Here is an 18,704-nt window from a genome sequence, read left to right on the forward strand (position 1 = left end):
TCCCTTCCGGGATCCAACGCCAATTTATCAGCTACAATTTTAGCAGCAGAAGCAGATTAGAGGAGAGGCAGATAACCTTTTAAAGGTTGATACAGAGTTAAAGGCAATCACCACCGTCCTTTAAAAACAAGTAAAGGCATGAAACAAAACACTAAAATCTAATGTTTCTTCCTGCAAATAAAAGTAACCAGCTAACTGCTAGCATACCACTGACCTTCGGCTTGGAATCCAGGGTTTTATGAAAAAACTAAAGGGAGATGTATTTTTAGAACTCAATATGACTAATTTACAAAAGCCTGATTTTTTGTTCCTAAGGACCAATAAAATATGCTCCAATTTCAAGCCATGAAGGGTGAAACCATATCTCAAAATCATTAAGCTGTTAGTCTTGATTACATATGGAACTAAGCAATACTCAATTCTTTGACTGACTGAGGTGATAAACGGCTCTCTTTCTGCTTGTCAAACGACAGTGGTGAGGCCACCGAATTGTGGCTTACAGTTATAGGTTCTGGAATTTGTTATAGCCAACTTCTCCCTTCCAAAATGAGAGAAAGAAATGTCCACCACATTAGTCCTGGTCACACAGGTAATATCTGTATAACTGATCACAGCATTGCCAGAGCCATCCGCTGGGGCCCACTGGCAAAGAAAAGTCTCAGCTGTTCCACCTGGCACCGACCGTTTATCTCTCAGGGACCAAATGCCAATAGCTAGAATGATCCATATAGAACCTCCACAGTGAGGACAGCTAAAGACCTGGGGCAAAGGGAGTGAATGACATCTAAAATGAAGGCCCCGAGAATCGTCCTCCATCATCGGGGCCTAGGGGACCCAGGGAAGAGTTAAAATCCAGGCGTGCTAAGTTTGTCGTCTCTAACCAAGCCAGCTGAGCCCCGACCCGGGGCGACTGACACGTTCGTATCCACAGAGAAGTCACACAGTGCAGGATACACTGAGTTCCCAATCTGTCTCCTTATTGTGACATCTCAAACGCAAGGGGATAAAGACAGAGAGGTGTCTGTGGGAAGGAGAGGGGATTTAAGGAAATGGATCAGATATTCCCAAAGGTCCCGGAGAACCGTCTCCGGGCCTATTCCTAAAACGTGCAAGCCCGGGTCGGTGTCTGCGGTCAGGGCAGCGGGTGGGAGCGGGGCGGCTGGTCGCGGGGCTGCGCGCGCTCCCCGAGGCCGCCGTGCCAGCCGCAGGGGGAGATGCGCCGGCGGACCGGGGAAATGAGGCGAGGGGGTCTTACTTTTGTAGCTCGCCGCCCAGGGCTGGTAGCCGTAGTAGCCGGTGATGCGCAGGATCCGCTCCTCGATGGACGTGAGCCCCACGGGCCCGCTGGTGAGGTCCTCCACCGAGCGCGACCATTTCAGATCCTCCTTAATCGCCTCGTCCACCACCAAATACTTGAGCTGCCGGAGCTGGGGGCTGATGTCGGACAGTCTCCTGGGGCTGACGTCCGGTGACCTCCTCATACCACTGAGGCCGCGGGCAGGTGGGCGGGGAGGGAGAGAAGGACAGTGAGATCGGAGGGCGAGCAGGGGCGCAGCCTGGTCCCGTCAGGGTCAGGTGCGGCCGCAGGGCCGGCGCTTCCCCGCTCCCACCGCACCCCAGCTCCCTCCGCACCCTGGGCGTCGGGTCCCGTCTCCGGAGCCCGGCGCCGGGAGCTTCGGGGCAGAGCAGGTTGGGACGAGTGGAAAGGGAGAGGATGCCCTAAACTTCCCGAGCAGCTCCACCGCGCGCGCCGCCCCCTCCCGAGCCCCAGACCGCCCGGCGTCCCGGCTGCCGAGAGCCCCCGGCCGCCCGCTCGCGCACCCGCACGCGGGGCGCTACTCACATGGCGATGCTTTTGCCCCCGGGTGCGCCGCCGGGAAACTCTCGGATCCCCATAGGCAATGGCAGAGTGGGACCGGGAGCTCCCAGACTGGAGGCGGAGGGGCTGCGGGCCTTAGCTGCCCGCGGCCGCGGCCCCTAGGAAGGTGGGCGCGAGGCCGGGCGAGGGTCCCCGCGCCGCCCGTGCGCGCCCGTGCGGCGGTCCCCGAGCGGCCCCGCGGTGTGCGGCGGGAGGCCGGCGCGGCGGCTCAGCCCGGCTCCAGCCGGTCCGCGGCGCTCGCTGCAGCCTGCCGGCCGCAGGTCAGTGGGCGCCACGCCCCTCGCCTGCGCCGCCGCCGCCGCCGCCGCCGCCCCGGCACACGGCAGGCGCGGGAGCCGCCGAATCCGGTAGAACGCCGGCCGCGGAGTGCGCTCTCGAGGCACCTGGGCGGGCGGGACTTGCCCGGACCCCGAGCGCGGGAACCAGGCGGGGGCGCTGGTGCCCCCTTCCCGCCGCCAGCGTGCGGCACGCGGCACCCGCGCTCCGCCCCGCGACCCTGGGGCTGTGGGCGCGCTGCTCCTCCCCTCTCTTAGGACCTATCAGATCATTCTGTTCCTGGTTCAGTAGTTCAGTTCAGTTTCTCTCTCTCTCTCTCTCTCTCTCTCCTCCTCTGTCTCCACATTCTAAAATAATGAGCAAAACCACCTGGAAAGACAGAAACCTGGTTCCAAACCTGGTTCCAAAACCATGCTCAGAATGCCAAATACATAAACGGCATTTCATAGTCAAAGCTGAGACGCAAGGTGACTTGATTTATTGCGCTGTGGGCGTACTTCGGTCACACCTGGCCCTCAGAGAGCTTACATTCTCGTTGCTGACCTGATCACTACATCAGTTCTCTCTTAGATTTCCATTTTATTTGGCCTCTAATTTTTTTTTCTGTCTGCAAGTCATTCTTTCTAGAACACTTAATCATTTTTCATAATGTTATTTTTCTGTTATACAAAATACATATAGGTTAATTGGGGAGAATTTAGAAAATACAGAAATATATAAAGAAGAAAATACCCATTTTCCAGCCAAAAATGACTACTTTGAATTAAGTAGTCCACAAAGTAGTCCTTCCACTCTTTTTTTTTTCTCTTTTTTTTCAATGTAAAATACCTTTTTCACGAAATCAGGATCAAACTGTACACACTATTTTGGGTACTTGTTTATATTAAAATTATATTGTGTCTAAGCAAACTAGGAATAGAGGGGACTTCCTCATATTAATAAAAAGACATCTACAAAAACCTACATTCATACTGAATGGAAAGAAACTAGAAACTTCCTTACTTAGGTCAGAAGCAAGGCAAGGATGTCTCTCTCACCACTCCTTTTCAATATTCTACTGCAAGTCCTAGCTAATGCAATCAGATAAGAAAAGGAAATTTAAAAGTTTATCTACCCGGGGCTTCCCTGGTGGCGCAGTGGTTGAGAGTCCGCCTGCTGATGCAGGGGACACGGGTTCGTTGCCCGGTCTGGGAAGATCCCACATGCCGCGGAGCGGCTGGGCCCGTGAGCCATGGCCGCTGAGCCTGCGCGTCCGGAGCCTGTGCTCCGCAACGGGAGAGGCCACAACAGTGTGAGGCCCGCGTAAAAAAAAAAAAAAAAAAAAAAAAAAGTTTATCTACTGGGGAGAAAGAAATAAAACTATCTTTGTTCACAGATGACATGATCGTCTAAGTAGAAAACCTCGAAGAATCGGCCCAAACTTGACCTGGAACAGATATGAATCATAGCAAGGTTGCAGTATACAACGTAAATATACAAAAGTCAGTCAACTTCCCATACATCAGCAATAGGCCATTGTAATTTGAAACAGAAAATGTAATACCACCTACATTAGCACACAAAAATGAAGTATTCAGGTATGAATAGAACATAATAGATATGAGATCTGTATGAGGAAAACTACAAAACTTTGAGGAAAGAAATCGTAGATGAACTAGATAAATGGAGAGATAGTTCAGGTTCATTGGTAGGAAGACTCAATATTTTTAGGATGTAGTTTTTTCCAACTTAATGTATAGGTTCATTGTAATCCCAATCAAAACCTCAGCAAGCTATTTTGTGGCTATCAAGTAAGTGATTCTAAAGTTTATATGAAGAGGCAAAAGACCCGGAATAGGCAACACAATATTGAAGGAGAAGAACAAAGTTGGAGGACCGACACTACTAGACTTCAAGACTTACTATAAAGTTACAGTAAACAATACAGTGTGGTATTGGGGAAAGAATAAACAAATAGGTAAATGGAACAGAATAGAGAGCCCAGAAATAGTCATACAAATATAGTCATGTGATCTTTGACAAATGAGCAAAGTCAATTCAATGGAGAAAGGATAGTATTTTCAATAAATGGTGCTGGAACAACTGGACATCCATTTGCAAAAAAATGATCATAGGCCTAAATATAAAACACAAAACCAGAAAACTCTGGAATATAACATAGGAGAAAATCTAGATAACTTTGGATTTGGTGATGTCTTTTTAGATATAAGACCAAAAGTATGTTCCATGGTAGAAAAAATCGGTAAGTTGGACTTCATTAAAAGTAAAAACTTCTGCCAAGATGATGAGATGAAAAGCCACAGCCTGACAGAAAATATGAGTGAAAGACATCTCTGATAAAGGGCTAATATACAAAGTAAGAACTCTTGAACTCAACTATAAGAAAGTGAACAATCCAATTAAAAAATTGGCAAGATAACACAGATATATCACCAAAGATGATATAAGGACCATCAAAAAGCATGTGAAACGATGTTCAACATCATATGTCTTTAGGGGGTTACAAATTAAAACAATGAGTGAGATACCACTACACACCTGCTAGAATGGATACAGTCACAACACACTGACAACATCAAATGCTGACAAGGGTGTGGAGCCACAGGAACTCTCATTCATGGCCAGTGGAAATGCAAAACGGTACAGTCACTTTGGAAGACAGAGTTGCAGTTTCTTACACAACCAGATATATTTTTACCACATAATCCATCAGTTGCATAACTTGGTATTATCTACATTGAGTTGAAAACTTAAGTCCACACAAAAACCTGCACACAAATATTTATAGAAGCTTTATTCATAATTGCCAAAATATGGAAACAACCAATATGTTCTTCAATAGGTGAATGGATAAAGGATGATGCATCCATATAATGATATATTATTCAGTGACAAAAACTAATGAACTATCAAGTCATGAAAAGACAAGAGGGGACCTTCAATGTATGCTGCGAAGTGAAAGGAGCCAATCTTAAAGGCTATATAGTATATGATTCCACTTATATGGCATTGTGGAAGAGGCAAAGTTACGGAGACAGTTAAAAGATCAGTGGTTGCCAGGGGTTCCTGGCATGTGCAGGGATAAGTAGGGTGGCGGGGGAATGAAACAGTGAGCACAGGGGATTTTTAGAGCAGTGAAACTCTTTTGTATGATACTATAATGGTGGATCCATGTCATTTGACATTTGTCAAAATCCATAGATTATACAAAACCAAGAGTAAACCCTAATATAGACTTTGGTTGATAATGATGTGTCAGTGTCAGTTCCCTGACTGTAAGAAACATACCACACTAACGCAGGAGGCTGATCATTGGTGGGGAGGCTGTGTGTGTACATGGGGGTGGCAGGAATTTGGGACCTCTCTTTATTTGCCTCTCAATTTTGCTGTGAACCCAAAATTGCTCTAAGAAACAAAGTCTATTGAATTAAAATTTGTATTTTTCAGCTTTCCAGTGTCATAATATTCTTCTAAAAGATTGATTTACTGGATGCATTTTAACTTTTATGACTGTTATGATCATAAAAGCAACAAAGCCATAATAAAATAAAGTAACAAGTAATATCAGGTATATAAATTTTAAAAGTTACTATCTTTGTACATATTTTTTAATCTGTGTGTGTGAGAGACTTAGGAACGAGACACTTCTCTCTCCGTCCCCCCACACCCCGTGTGTTTGTGTGTGAAGACTTTCTTCTTTTTTTATTTTTTTAAAGATTTTTTTGATGTGGACCATTTATTTTTAAAGTCTTTATTGAATTTGTTACACTATTGCTTCTGTTTTATGTTATGGTTTCTTGGCTGTGAGACATGTGGGATCTTAGCTCTCCGACCAGGGATGGAACCCACACCCCCTGCATTGGAAGGTGAAGTCTTAACCACAGGACCACCAGGGAAGTCCCTGAAGACTTTCTTCTTAATCTCTTCTTCTGAGACTTGAAACAACCCTTCTTTTTCCCTTGTACCTGACCTATCTCATCTTAAGCTGGTCTTGGACTGCCATGAACTGGTGTTTCTGGAGCATCCTCAGAGGACCATGTGATGTCAGAATCACTCAGGAATGTTGTTTAAAATGCTGATTCTGAATGATCGCCTCTGAGTGTGGGCATGGAGCTCTCCATGCCACCGATTCCCTGGATGGGCCCTAGGCACGCTCAGAACCACTCACGTAAATAGGAGGTGAAGTTTCATGAACTCAGAATCCTGCACCTTGCTTTTACAGACACAAATACTAACCCCACGGAAAGATCTGGGCACAGCCAGAAGAAAAGCGGGGTCTCTCTTCATTCAGTCACCACATTCTGGCTACTGTAACCCTGGGCAAGGTCTTTGACCTTCCTGAGCCTCGGTCCCTTCAACTGTATAAAAGAGATGACCTTGTAAGATCGTTGTGAAGATAAAATGAGTTAATGCATGTAAGGTATTTAGAATAAGGCCTAGCACATGGCCAGGGCCAGCACTTAAAAGATATGAGCTACTATTATTAGCAATGCAGCAAAAGGTTGAATTGATTATATTTTTTTGACAGCCACATCATACTGTTGACTCATATCCACGTTTATTGCCTAAATTGTCTACATAATTTTTACACGTGCAGTTGCTAAGCCACATCACTCCCCTCTTTTTTTTTTTAAAATAAATAGCATGGAATTTATTTTATTTTTTAAATTTATTTATTTATTTATTTTTGGCTGCATTGGGTCTTCGTTGCTGTGCACGGGCTCTCTCTAGTTGCAGCGAGCAGGGGCTACTCTTCGTTGCAGCGCACGGGCTTCTCATTGCGGCGGCTTCTCTTGTTGCGGAGCACAGGCTCTAGGCACACAGGCTTCAGTAGTTGTGGGACGCGGGCTCAGTAGTTGTGGCACACAGGCTTAGTTGCTCCACGGCATGTGGGATCTTCCCGGACCAGGGCTTGAACCCGTGTCCCCTGCATTGGCGGATTCTTAACCACTGAGCCACCAGGGAAGCCCCTAGCGTGGGATTTAGAGTCAGATAAAATGCCTTAAATACTGGCTTCTCCACTCACCAGCCAGATAACCTTGGGAACCTAATTTAACTCCTCCAAGCTTCATTTTTTCATATCTACCTCAAATAGTTATTACAAAGATTAACTAAATTCAAGTATATTGAGAATTTAGCTCAGTGGAGAGCCTGGGCTTGGTACTCAATAAATAGTAGCAATAGCAATGATTGTCACCTGCTGCCCCACCAACATTATTTACTTTTCAAGTTGTTGCAATGAAACTGGTGATCTGCCAACACCCGGTACATCCTACCTGAATGTAGATGTCTTTCTGATACTTATTTTTATAGATGGGTATTTTTCATTTTTTAAAGCAATCATGTACTTATATCAAAGCTAACACATTTTATCAAGCTACCCTCATAAATTTGCTATGTTAACATTCTCTTTTTTTTTTTTTTCAGTTGGCTTCCCTTTGGCTCCTGGGTTAATTTGAAGGAAAGCGGTCAGGGACGGAAATGATCGTGTGCTGGCTTCATCTTGCTTAGTTGGTATTTTATTCGTTTCTGAATAATTTCAGTTCTGTGACTGAAATGGGAGTCTGTATATCTGCATGCTGTGTCAGAAGAAATCCTACTAATTTTTTAACCTGAGCGAGGTTATGTATTTTTCATTTTCTGCCCATAATAAAACCTCAGTTAGTAAGTTCATCAAAATGGGTGGTGCGTTACAAGCCAAGCTAATCAACTGCTGCTTGCTAGTAAGGGATATATTCTGCAAATATGTTTCTATAGCTTAACTGTTCAATCAGTAAATGAAGTCGGCCTCATTAACTTTTAAATATTACTTTACTAAAAGCATGCTGTTTGACATGAGAAAGATGTATTCTTCACAAAAGGTCCAAGTACCTTGAAATACTTATGATATTAAGGTATATGTTTATTTTACAATTAATTAAACATGTATTGAGTGTATACCATGCCTAGAATTCTTTCCTAAACATAGTTTTCATGTCTCCCTTGCATCTTTGCTTCTTCATCCACATCTTTCTCTCTCTCTACTTAATGGCAACTACCCTGAGGCTCTCAGAGTTGGGAATACCACACATGTTAATCTAAGAAGATTCACTCAGTCTTCTTTTTCCGGAGCCTGTAATGTCCCGTTTCTTCTTCGGGGTCTAGCGGCAATTGACTTTTCCAGTCCTGCAAGGCTCCAAATTTCTGGACTGCATCTGTTTTGTTTCTTTTCCTCTTATAAACAAACTTTCTCTCTTGAGTTCATCTCTTTCTATAACGCCTTGCCCAACACAGATGATAGTAGCTAACGCAGAGGAATACTTTGAAACACAGCACATTGTCTTTACTACAGTCAAAGTGTCATAATCCTGGCTAAGGATATCTTAGCTGGTCTGGTCAGATGTCTGCGGGATCAGAGTAAAGACCTCCTTCCTATTGCATATTGTACAACATTAGAAATCTACTTGTCTTTCTGCCTGTTATTGGTTAATCCAACAACAGGATTCACTTAATCATTGAACTATAAGAGAAATAAACGGAAGACACCATCCCTATATTAAAGGAAACAATGGAGAAGGGATTCCCTCCTGAAAATCAGAATCAGGATTTAATCAAAGAATTTTCCCTGCCTCGCCCCAATAGGGTAGGAAGCCATCCCAACGCCTGCCCTATAGGATTTCATTACTGCTGTGGACCAATGACTTCTGTATATTACCCGTCCTTTCCCTTTCTCCAGGAAGTATGTGTTACTGTCATCCTGTCCCTATTCCGCTACTGTGTCTTGAGTGCACTTAGGGAACCGGATAACTTGTCTTTCTACTCAAAGATTGCTTTAAACAGTCACATTTGAATTTGAGGAAGAGGAAAATTTTAAAATTCATACATCACTGGGAGGTCCTGGACTTTGATCTACAGGCAGTGACTTGATGGAACTTTGAGTTGTTTTCTTAAGGGAAAGGGTGAGCATATTCTAGACGCTCACAGAGTGATACAATGGATATTTGGTCATTGTGGCAGAGACAGTGCTTCACGTTTGCCAGACCTATTTCGCCGACACTTTATGCCCTAACAAGGGCATATAGAAAGACCACATGTCTCAGCCTCCTTTAAAAGTGAAGCCATCTGGTACGTTCTTCTTAACGGAATGTAGGTAGAAGTCATGTGTACTACTTCCAGACTTGACCCCTAAAATTTCTTGAGAAATACTTTACGAGTTCTCTATTTGCTTTGGCGCTAGGGAATGATGGTGCCACTAGGTACAAGAAGCCTGGGTCTCAGAGTGTCCAGTTGGAGGAGAGCTGTCGTGGAGAACCGCCCAACCAGCAACATCCCTTTGGGACATTTCATGAGCAAAAAGCAAAACTTTAATTGTATTAAAATAAAAATAAGCATAAACGTTGTAGGTGCGCTAACCCATGGACATTTCCGCGTGTCTCTGTCACCGCAGCATAGAAGAATCGTCCTGACTTGCTTGCCTTGGCAAATACAGTGCACCACCACGAATTCACTGGTTCTCCTCTCCCCTTTTACTTGGCCCTATACTTCCTCTTAGCTACAGAGTTCTTGCATTTGGCACCTTTGTTTAATCACAGAAAACTAAAAAGAAAAAAAGATTAGCTTCCGGAGAAACATAACCCACTTGTATCTTTCCAAGATTTTTAGGCACTCTGAATGATGTACAGTTGAAAGCTATGCCCTCAAGGAATGGCAGAGCAGTAGGAAACAAGACACATGCACAGATGCCTAAAATAAAAGGTAAAAAGTACAAGCTGCTTAAGTTAGACACAGAGTTCTGTAAGAATTTGGAGGAACCAGTGATTACTTCCTATACTGCAAATTAAATGCAGATAAACCCATGGCCCTGATTTTTAAGAAATTATGAATATGCCCCTCCCTCCATTCCTAATTATTTATCACCTGGACATACAGTTTATCTGCTTCAGATTTTAAATTCTTCACCCAGCATATATGAGAACTGTCAACTCCTGTCAGTGTATGTGAGCTTTGGGGATTAAATCAATTCCAGTTTTAACCAAGACAGATATTGGTGGGTACAGAAAACTGATTTCAAAAACAGAGCCCACAGACAAACATAAGTTCTTTAGGTATTACATACTTAGTGACTTTGCCCTCTATATGCGCTGGTAATCAATGTAAGATTCCTAACAACTAAATAAATTTAAGTTTTCTAAAAAGACTTGAGTAATTAGCTACTTCTGCTGCCTTTTCAGTGAGAAATCTCTTCTGTGACATCTCTAAGAGGGAGAAATCTAGTCTCTGCTTAAGTATCCCCAGTGTCTGGGATCTCGTGACTTCCAAAGAAGGTTTTCCTGCTGATGGACAACTTAAAACCCAGCTCCACTTTTATCAATCTAAGCAGATAGATCACTTTCATTTTGAACTCCAGTCCACTCTTCTTTGCTTTTACTTCAAATAATTCTTCATTGATTCATTGGTTCTTCAACTCTTTTGTTATTTCTAATACTTCTTCATTGAGAAAGGGTTGTTATATGGAGTTGAAAGAAAAGAATACCTACATAGAAAAAAAAACACAAAGGAATGAGGGAAGCTATAGATATTTGTCCACAGCCCCTCTGCTCAAGGATAGAGGTGCTTGACCCTGGTGCCTCCTACTCGTGGCTTTGCTCTTGATTTATCTTTGTTTTTTTATCCAGTAGGTCCTGGGGCGTTACATCCACTCCATGATGATCACCCTGAACCATTTCATACTCTTCCAGTGATGCCAAAGCTCTGTTTGAAGCGTTTCCAGTTTCTATCTGCTCAGGCCCACGTGCCCTTCCAGGGAGGTGGAGACCCAAGGGGGGACTGGTGACCGATGCGCTCAGCACAGCACAGTTTGTCCTCTGTTACACTGGCCCTTTAATCTCTTTAAGATGCTGCTGCCAAACACTGAAATATCCCCCAGGGGTCTGGGGGGATGTGTAGGGGGGCACGAACACACATCCATATGATTTTGAGTATCACTTTAAGAAATTCACAGACCTGAAGAGGACCTATGCACCTCAAGTTAAGACTCTGAGCCTTACTACAGAGCTGAGTGACTGACTCCTAGCATGCAGTTCAAATTACCAAGAACTTACTGAGCACGGACTCTGGTCAAACACAGCACTGGGCATTAGTCAGACGAGAAGAAAGCACGGTACACACAAGGACACACTCCCTCAAGGGGAAGTAGACACACACTCAATTTTAATAGAGCAAGTTTTCTTCTTCTTTATTAAAGTATAGTTGATTTACAATATGGTGTTAGTTTCAGGTGTGCAGCAAAGTGATTCAGTTATAGAGAGAGAGACTTTTTTTTCAGATCACCTTCCATTATAGGTTATTACAAGCTGTCGAATATAGTTCCCTGTGCTGTATAGTGAATCCTTGTTGCTTGTCTATTTTATGTATAGTAGTTTGTATCTGTTAATCCCATACTCCTAATTTATCCACCTCCCCCCCTTTGGTAACCAGAAGTTTGTTTTCTATGTCTGTGAGCCTGTTTCTGTTTTGTACATAGATTCATTCATATTATTTTTTTAGATTTCACATATAAGTGATATCATATGATATTTGTCTTTGTCTGACTTACTTCACTAAGTATGCTATTCTCTGGGTCCATCTGTGTTGCTGCAAATGGCAATATTTCATTCTCTTTTATGGCTGAGTACTATTCCACTGTATATATGTATTACATCTTCTTAAGCCGATGGTGTATTGAAGGACACTTGGGTTGCTCCCATGTCTTGGCTACTGTGAATAGTGCTACTATGACCATTGGGGCACATGTATCTTTTCAAATTAGTGTTTTTGTCTTTTCTGGATATATAGCCAGGAGTGAGATTGCTGGATTATACGGTAGTAATATAGAGAAGTCTCTGATGTATAATGGTGGTTAAATGTGCTTCTAGTGAGACGAGATGGATTGCAGCCAAGCGGTCTTCATTGTGACTATTGAGGGGCTCTGTGAAAACATCCCGCAACAGCAAGGCTGTTACGTTCAGTCTTTCATCATCACATCCTTGCCACCCTGTACGTGATGAAGTTAATGAGATTGATACATGATAAATAGCTGTGTAATCTTCGGTGGAAATTCCATTAACTTCTAAAAACGTCTCAGTGTCCTCTTAAACAGAAGGGAGCATTGTACTAGAGGACTTTAAGATCTATTCCAATTTTCTTTTTATGATGCTACGCGAAGTGATTTGAATTTTGTGTGCGTTTCCTGCTTGCTTATTCAAAGTTTCTTGGTAGTTAGGAGACCGGCAAGAACGTCTGGAATGTTTTTCATTGGAGATAGTTTGTCACTGCTGGAGTTGATCGGCACTTGACTTTGTAAGTTTTTTCCGTTCTACCAACTGCAGTAAAGGCCAGGCAGCTGGTCCAGCTGGCATGGCGTGGGGAGGAAGCTCTTATTCTTGAACGCAGGTGTAGGTGGATGAAAGCAAAGTCACGTCCCAGAGAGAAAAGCCTCTGAGTGTCAGAGAAGAGGACCAAAAGGGAGCTTCCGAGGAAGGGAACCGAGGCACGTTTCTGAAGTTAAGATGCAGAACCATAAGGTCAAAGATTCAAACGTCAGTGGATTCGCACAGAAAAGCAGGAGGGTGTCCGGGCAAATAACAGGAATTAAGAGCGTTGCTGTGATGGGCTTTTCCTGTGTCACAGCAGTATGTTCTCCGTGGGTCGAATCCACTTAAATCCAGGGGTTGGCTCAGCATTAGGCACACCCCTTTGTCCATTTCTGCTTCCACTTCCTTGCTACCATCATTGACGAGTCATCTTCCAGACTCCCAAGGATCTATTTTAATAATGATTTCTTTAGAACAGCCGTTGTAACCAACCCTCAGTGATCCAGAGGAGAGGAAATAGATCATGCGTATATAATAGGATTCCCACATCATTCATTTAAACCAACAGTTTTGATTACTATCTCATCAAATCATTCAACAGAACTGCCAGTAAATTACCAAATTTGGGGGTCTTATCTCTTTTCCTCTTCCCTTGTGTCTATCTGATAGAAATTTGATGTAGTAAAGATGACCCTTTGATAACTTTAACCAGTGTGTTGCACATTCCTCTCTCTGTAAGTGACTACTCTCTGACAGCCATTGTGCCAGAGCTCTGGGGATGGGGTTGAGGGCTGACGTTGCCGAGGGCAGGACGGGGAGAGTGTGCCGTCAGGGACGTCTTGCCTAAATAGAGAGAAGAAAGGAAACTTGCATCTGGATTGTGGGAGATGAGAGACAGAGACCAAATTAGAGCCAAGAAGTTGGAAGTCAAGTTTCCCATTAGTCCCAGAGTTGAGGCTACATCTCCAAGGGCGGGGTCAAGGTGCTGTAGAAACTTCTTGGTAAGTCTCGAGGACACCCAGAACATCGGGGCTTGTGGCGTGTTTCCCTGGGCAGAAGAAAGACAGGCTGTGGATTCCTGATAGAGGAGATGACATGACTTTGGTCCTTCTGGCAGCCAGTGAGAAGGTGGGTAGAAGGTATGTGTGCTACTTCCAGACTTAGAAGCTACTTCTCGATAAAGGAGCCAGAGAGAGACAGACAGACAGGGACAGGGACAGAGACAGAGACAGAGAGTGCGTTAGCCCCTTCCTTCCCAGTGTTGGCCACATGCCCCACTGATGAGAAGACCACAGTATTGGCACAATCCTAAGGTCTGCCAGACAAAACCACTGTGCAGGGGACTCCCAATGGTTAGGGGCAAGGCAAGCCAGTGGTCAGTGGCAACAGATGCCATCACACACCAAAAGGCCAGAGGGACCAGTTGTACTTCGGAAGATACTGGTCCCAGCCCAACCAACTATTCCACAACAGAGACCAGAAGGGACCCAGAGAACCCTGCATTGATCCAGGACAGTCTCAACTAACTGTCAACACTAAGATACTTCCTTGGAGGAGAAGGAGAAGGTATACAATTATGAAAGCAATTGTTTTAATACAAAAGGAGACCCTTTAAACTGGAAAAAGACAGATATGTTGTTAATGGGCTCGTTGAAGTTTCCCCACTATCCAGTGAGTTGGAAAAGAGGGTAGATAATTGCAAAAGCCAATTTTCTTTGCGCCACTGAGGGCAGAATGGAAAACTCTACTAATCATGAGAGAAAAGACTGCCAGAGACAGTCAGCGAAGAGGAAGAATAACCAAGACAGTGCAGAGGCAGAATAATTAGCTTCTGAATAATTAAGACCTTTCGATGAACAGAACGTCCATTACCCTTATAAAGAAAAAGACTCATTTCCAGAGGGTAAACAAGTTGCCTGGAGACAGTCACACCTTAACTGCAGAGCTCGGGTTAGAATTCACAAACATTGAGCCCAATCTTTAATCTCATTAAATATCTTCACACACATTAACTGATTTTTATGTAATGTGTCTTTATGTCCATGGCCTGGACGGAAAGGCTGAGGATCAGTAAACAACTGACGTGAATGATACGAACTGGCACCAGTCAGAAGGTAGGAGAACGTACTGCTGGGTTTGCATTTCACACTGGGTCATAGACCCTCCGCTCTATGGAACCAGGGCTCAACGGTATTTCTCAGAGTAGCTTTCCTCTTACAATGGCATGACGTTTGGGTGACTCTGGCTATAGAGCTAACACTGTGAGTCGATCTCATTTTCAAAGTTGACAGAAGGTCGGGGAACTTTGGTAAAGTTGCTGGGAGTTGCACAGAATTGGCAATAGTAATGATTCATCCTGCCCGAGGGTAGCTGTAGAGAAAGATCTCTGCACATCACACTCTTAGAATGCAAATACCAAGCGTGGAGAAGAGGGTCAGGTTCTGGAAAGGAAGATAACCTTGAGAAGGATTAACAATTAGAATTATCCCAGAGAATTTTCTTAAAGTTGCTTCACAAGCGGAAGCATCCCCCAGGGTAGCATCTATTCAAGGCCACAGAGGTCCTGTCATTCTTGACTCTGACTTCTGTAAAAGGAATAGATAAAAGGGAATTTCAGGGTGGCACAGTGGTTAAGAATCCGCCTGCCAATGCAGGTGACACGGGTTCGAGCCCTGGTCCGGGAAGATTCCCACATACCACGGAGCAACTAAGCCCGTGCTCCACGACTACTGAGCCCGCGTGCCACAACTACTGAAGTCCGTGCACCTAGAGCCTGTGCTCCACAACAAGAGAAGCCACTGCAATGAGAAGCCCGTGCACTGCAATGAAGAGCAGCCCCGCTCGCTGTAACTAGAGAAAGCCCATGCGCAGCAATGAAGAACCAACGCAGCCAAAATAAAGAAATGAATAAATAGGTAAATAAAATGAATATTTCAAAAAAAGGGAATTTCAAAGGAGGCAACTTCGTCTTCCTGTCTGGGTCCCACCAGCTCAAGCAGCTTTATCACCTGTGACAGTCCTGAGGTCCCAGCTGGAGGACCATATTAGTGCAGCCTTCAGTCCTCTTCATGTGCTCCAGCACTTCGCCACAAGGGGCGCTGCTCACTCAGCCACCTCCGCCCTCCTGCCATTGTCTCCTGAGCCCGCTCGGATTTGGAACATCTAATAACAGCAAAAGGGGTTCTTGTTATTCTAGACCTCATAGAGGCAAGGAAAAGAAGGATAACTTGAGAATGGCATAACGTAACTGTTAATTTAAGGATATAAACATACATTAATATATATTTATACCTGTGCATCGAATTAAAATATTTTAAGTTCTGACTCTGTATCATATGTTATCAGGCACTGATGAAACCTGCAGCCAAGAGTGTCCAGAAAAATGATCCCGCCCAAGCCTCTCCCTCTTTGCACGTGCTTCCAGAATCCTTTTCTGAACCCTACTCCAGTCCACGTTTCCTGCTAATCCTCACGAGTCCACCTCTGTCTGGTCACTCTGGTGTCATTTCCCGTATGCTAATTAATTACAGAGATTTCTGGGAGAATTTGTGCAATGACCGAACGTTTAGACTTTCCAGTACCAAGTCTATGGTTAATTGCATTGCGAGATCCCCATCTATTTCTGTTCCTATATCTGACCCAATTTTCTGGAACAAGCCTCTCTCCTCCTCTATACGGGAAGCAGTCAAGAAGTCCCATGGCCGATAGTGGAAGAGGAAGAGCTTATGGGTGGCACCTGAACAACGTCCTCCATTACTTAAAAGCTATTTATACTCTCATTGCAAGACTAAACGCCCCATCCTGGGGCACTGGGACACTGGTGTTATGGAACAAAGTTTGGGTCTGCTTGCCCACGCCCAGTAAAGCCAATCTACTGACACCCAGTCGTGGTGAAGGAAAATGCAGTGTTCATTGCAGGTATCAAGCAAAGAGTCCAGGCAGCTACTGCTCAAAAGGCCAAAACTCCCCGATGGTTTTCGGGGAAAGGTTTATAAAGACGGGGTGAGGGAGGGGGCTTGTGGGGTGTGTGATCAGCTCGTGGACCTTCTTCTGATTGGTTGGTGGTGAGGTAATTGGAAGTCAGCATCATCAACTTTCTGGTTCCAACTGGCTTGGGGCCTCCATGCTTGTGGGCAGTTAACTTCTTCCACCTGGTAAGGGTTTCAGTCTCTGCAAAACAGCTCAAAGGACATGGCTCAGAATATTATCCATAGCCCTTGAGGAAGAACTAAAGGTCCTTGACTTTGTTTAATGGCTAAACTATTATTATTTTGTCTTGCTTAACAGTTTTCCTTTCTTTCTTTCTTTTTTCACCTCTATGATTAAGTTTATTCTTTGCAGCTCGGGAAGGCCTAAGAGGCTGAAGTTTCTCTACAGACAAGAGGAAGGACATGGAGGGCAAGGGTCTGTTCCGAGAAGGCCCCATGGCATCCTGCTTGGTTACACTGGGACGGCTCTTCACATACTGCTTCCCTGGGGCGCCGCTGTTTCATGCCCACTAGGAGGAAAGTTGTACAGACATCCTACCTTCATTATTGTTACCCGCTGCTCTGGAGCCTCAAGTCTGATTTCACCACAAAACAGACATGAAAGCATAATGACTTAAGGTCGTATAGAGAGAGCCTATACGTATATATAGCATATAGACCCAAATAAGTGTTATTTTCTTCAGTGCCACCCATGAGGGACTCCTTCATTTATGACTTTTTTTTTTTTTTTTTTTTTTTTGCGGTACGCGGGCCTCTCACTGTTGTGGCCTCTCCCGTTGCAGAGCACAGGCTCCGGATGCGCAGGCTCAGCGGCCATGGCTCAGGGGCCCAGCCGCTCCGCGGCATGTGGGATCTTCCCGGACCGGGGCACGAACCCGTGTCCCCTGCATCGGCAGGCAGACTCTCAACCACTGCGCCACCAGGGAAGCCCCATGAGAGACTCCTTCAATTCAATCCTATTGCTATTGCTCAAAAAATTTTTTTGAAATTGTTTGTAGATTCTATAGCACAAACTTTTCAATATGTTCTGTGGTGATGATCTTTATTCATGTAGGTGCCTTTGGATTTGGAAAATAGTCAAAAGTCATTTGGATCAAACTCTGATTAAAATGTGGTTGATTGAGGTAAAGTGAAATCAATTTAGGGTTTTTTGGGGGCGGATTTTTTTTTTTTTGGCCAAATGTTCACATGTTTGGAGAATTGTCAGGAGACAGAAGCCAATCAGTGGGCCATAGCACAGTCTTTTCCTTTTGCACAAAAATCTCTCAGAGGCTTCAGTTTCTACATGATGATTCTCCTGGACTATTTGATGGTAAAGAGTAAAATCTACGTGAACAATGCATTATGTCAAAGAAACAAATGAACATTTAACAATTTTGCCACATATGTTTTCTGGACTCTCTAAGACATTGTCATTTTTCTATTGTTAACTTAACTTTAGTTTTCAGATCATATTCAAAATAATAAACCAAACATCCTTTGCTTCATCTCTGGGCATTTCCTCAAGAGTTTGTGAAAGTCACATTAAAAAAAATAGGCTCCCTCCCGCCCTCCCTACCAAGAGGGAGGAGATATGGGGATATATGTATACATATAGCTGATTCGCTTTGTTGTACAGAAGAAACTAACACAACATTGTAAAGCCATTATACTCCAATAAAGATGTTGAAAAGAAAAGGAAAAGGCTCATGAAATTCAGGAGGCTGGTAACTCCAGAATCTGCAGGGCAGACATCCAGTTTGAGTCCAAAAGCTGGCAGGCTGAAGAATTCTCCCTAACTAGGGGTAGGGTCAACCTTTTGTTTTACACAGGCCTTCAACTGATTAGACAAGGCCCACCCACATTACAGAGGGCAATCTGGGGGCAAAGGCTGTGACCCACATGCACGTCACCATGCCTCTTCAGTGTGGTTCCAATGATAAGTGAAGGCCACGGCTTTCCTATTCAGCCGACATTACTACAGGTATACACAGCATCACACATCCTCACCAGGTTTAAACACACTTGCTCGACAAATTCATTGTTCCAATGATCTATCTGCTATAACTCTATGCTCAGTTGTTAACTATAGCCAAACATCCTTCTGCTGACTGCCTGAGAAAGAAGAATAACAAAATGATTTCCGCTTCCTTGGATGAGAATTGGGAAATCCTTTCTCTTCTTTCTTCTTTTTTTTAAAAATATTTATTTACTTGGCTGCATCAGGTCTTAGCTGTGGCTTGCGGGATC

Source organism: Tursiops truncatus, chromosome 16 (assembly GCF_011762595.2).
Source record: "Tursiops truncatus isolate mTurTru1 chromosome 16, mTurTru1.mat.Y, whole genome shotgun sequence".
Lineage (NCBI taxonomy): Eukaryota > Metazoa > Chordata > Mammalia > Artiodactyla > Delphinidae > Tursiops > Tursiops truncatus.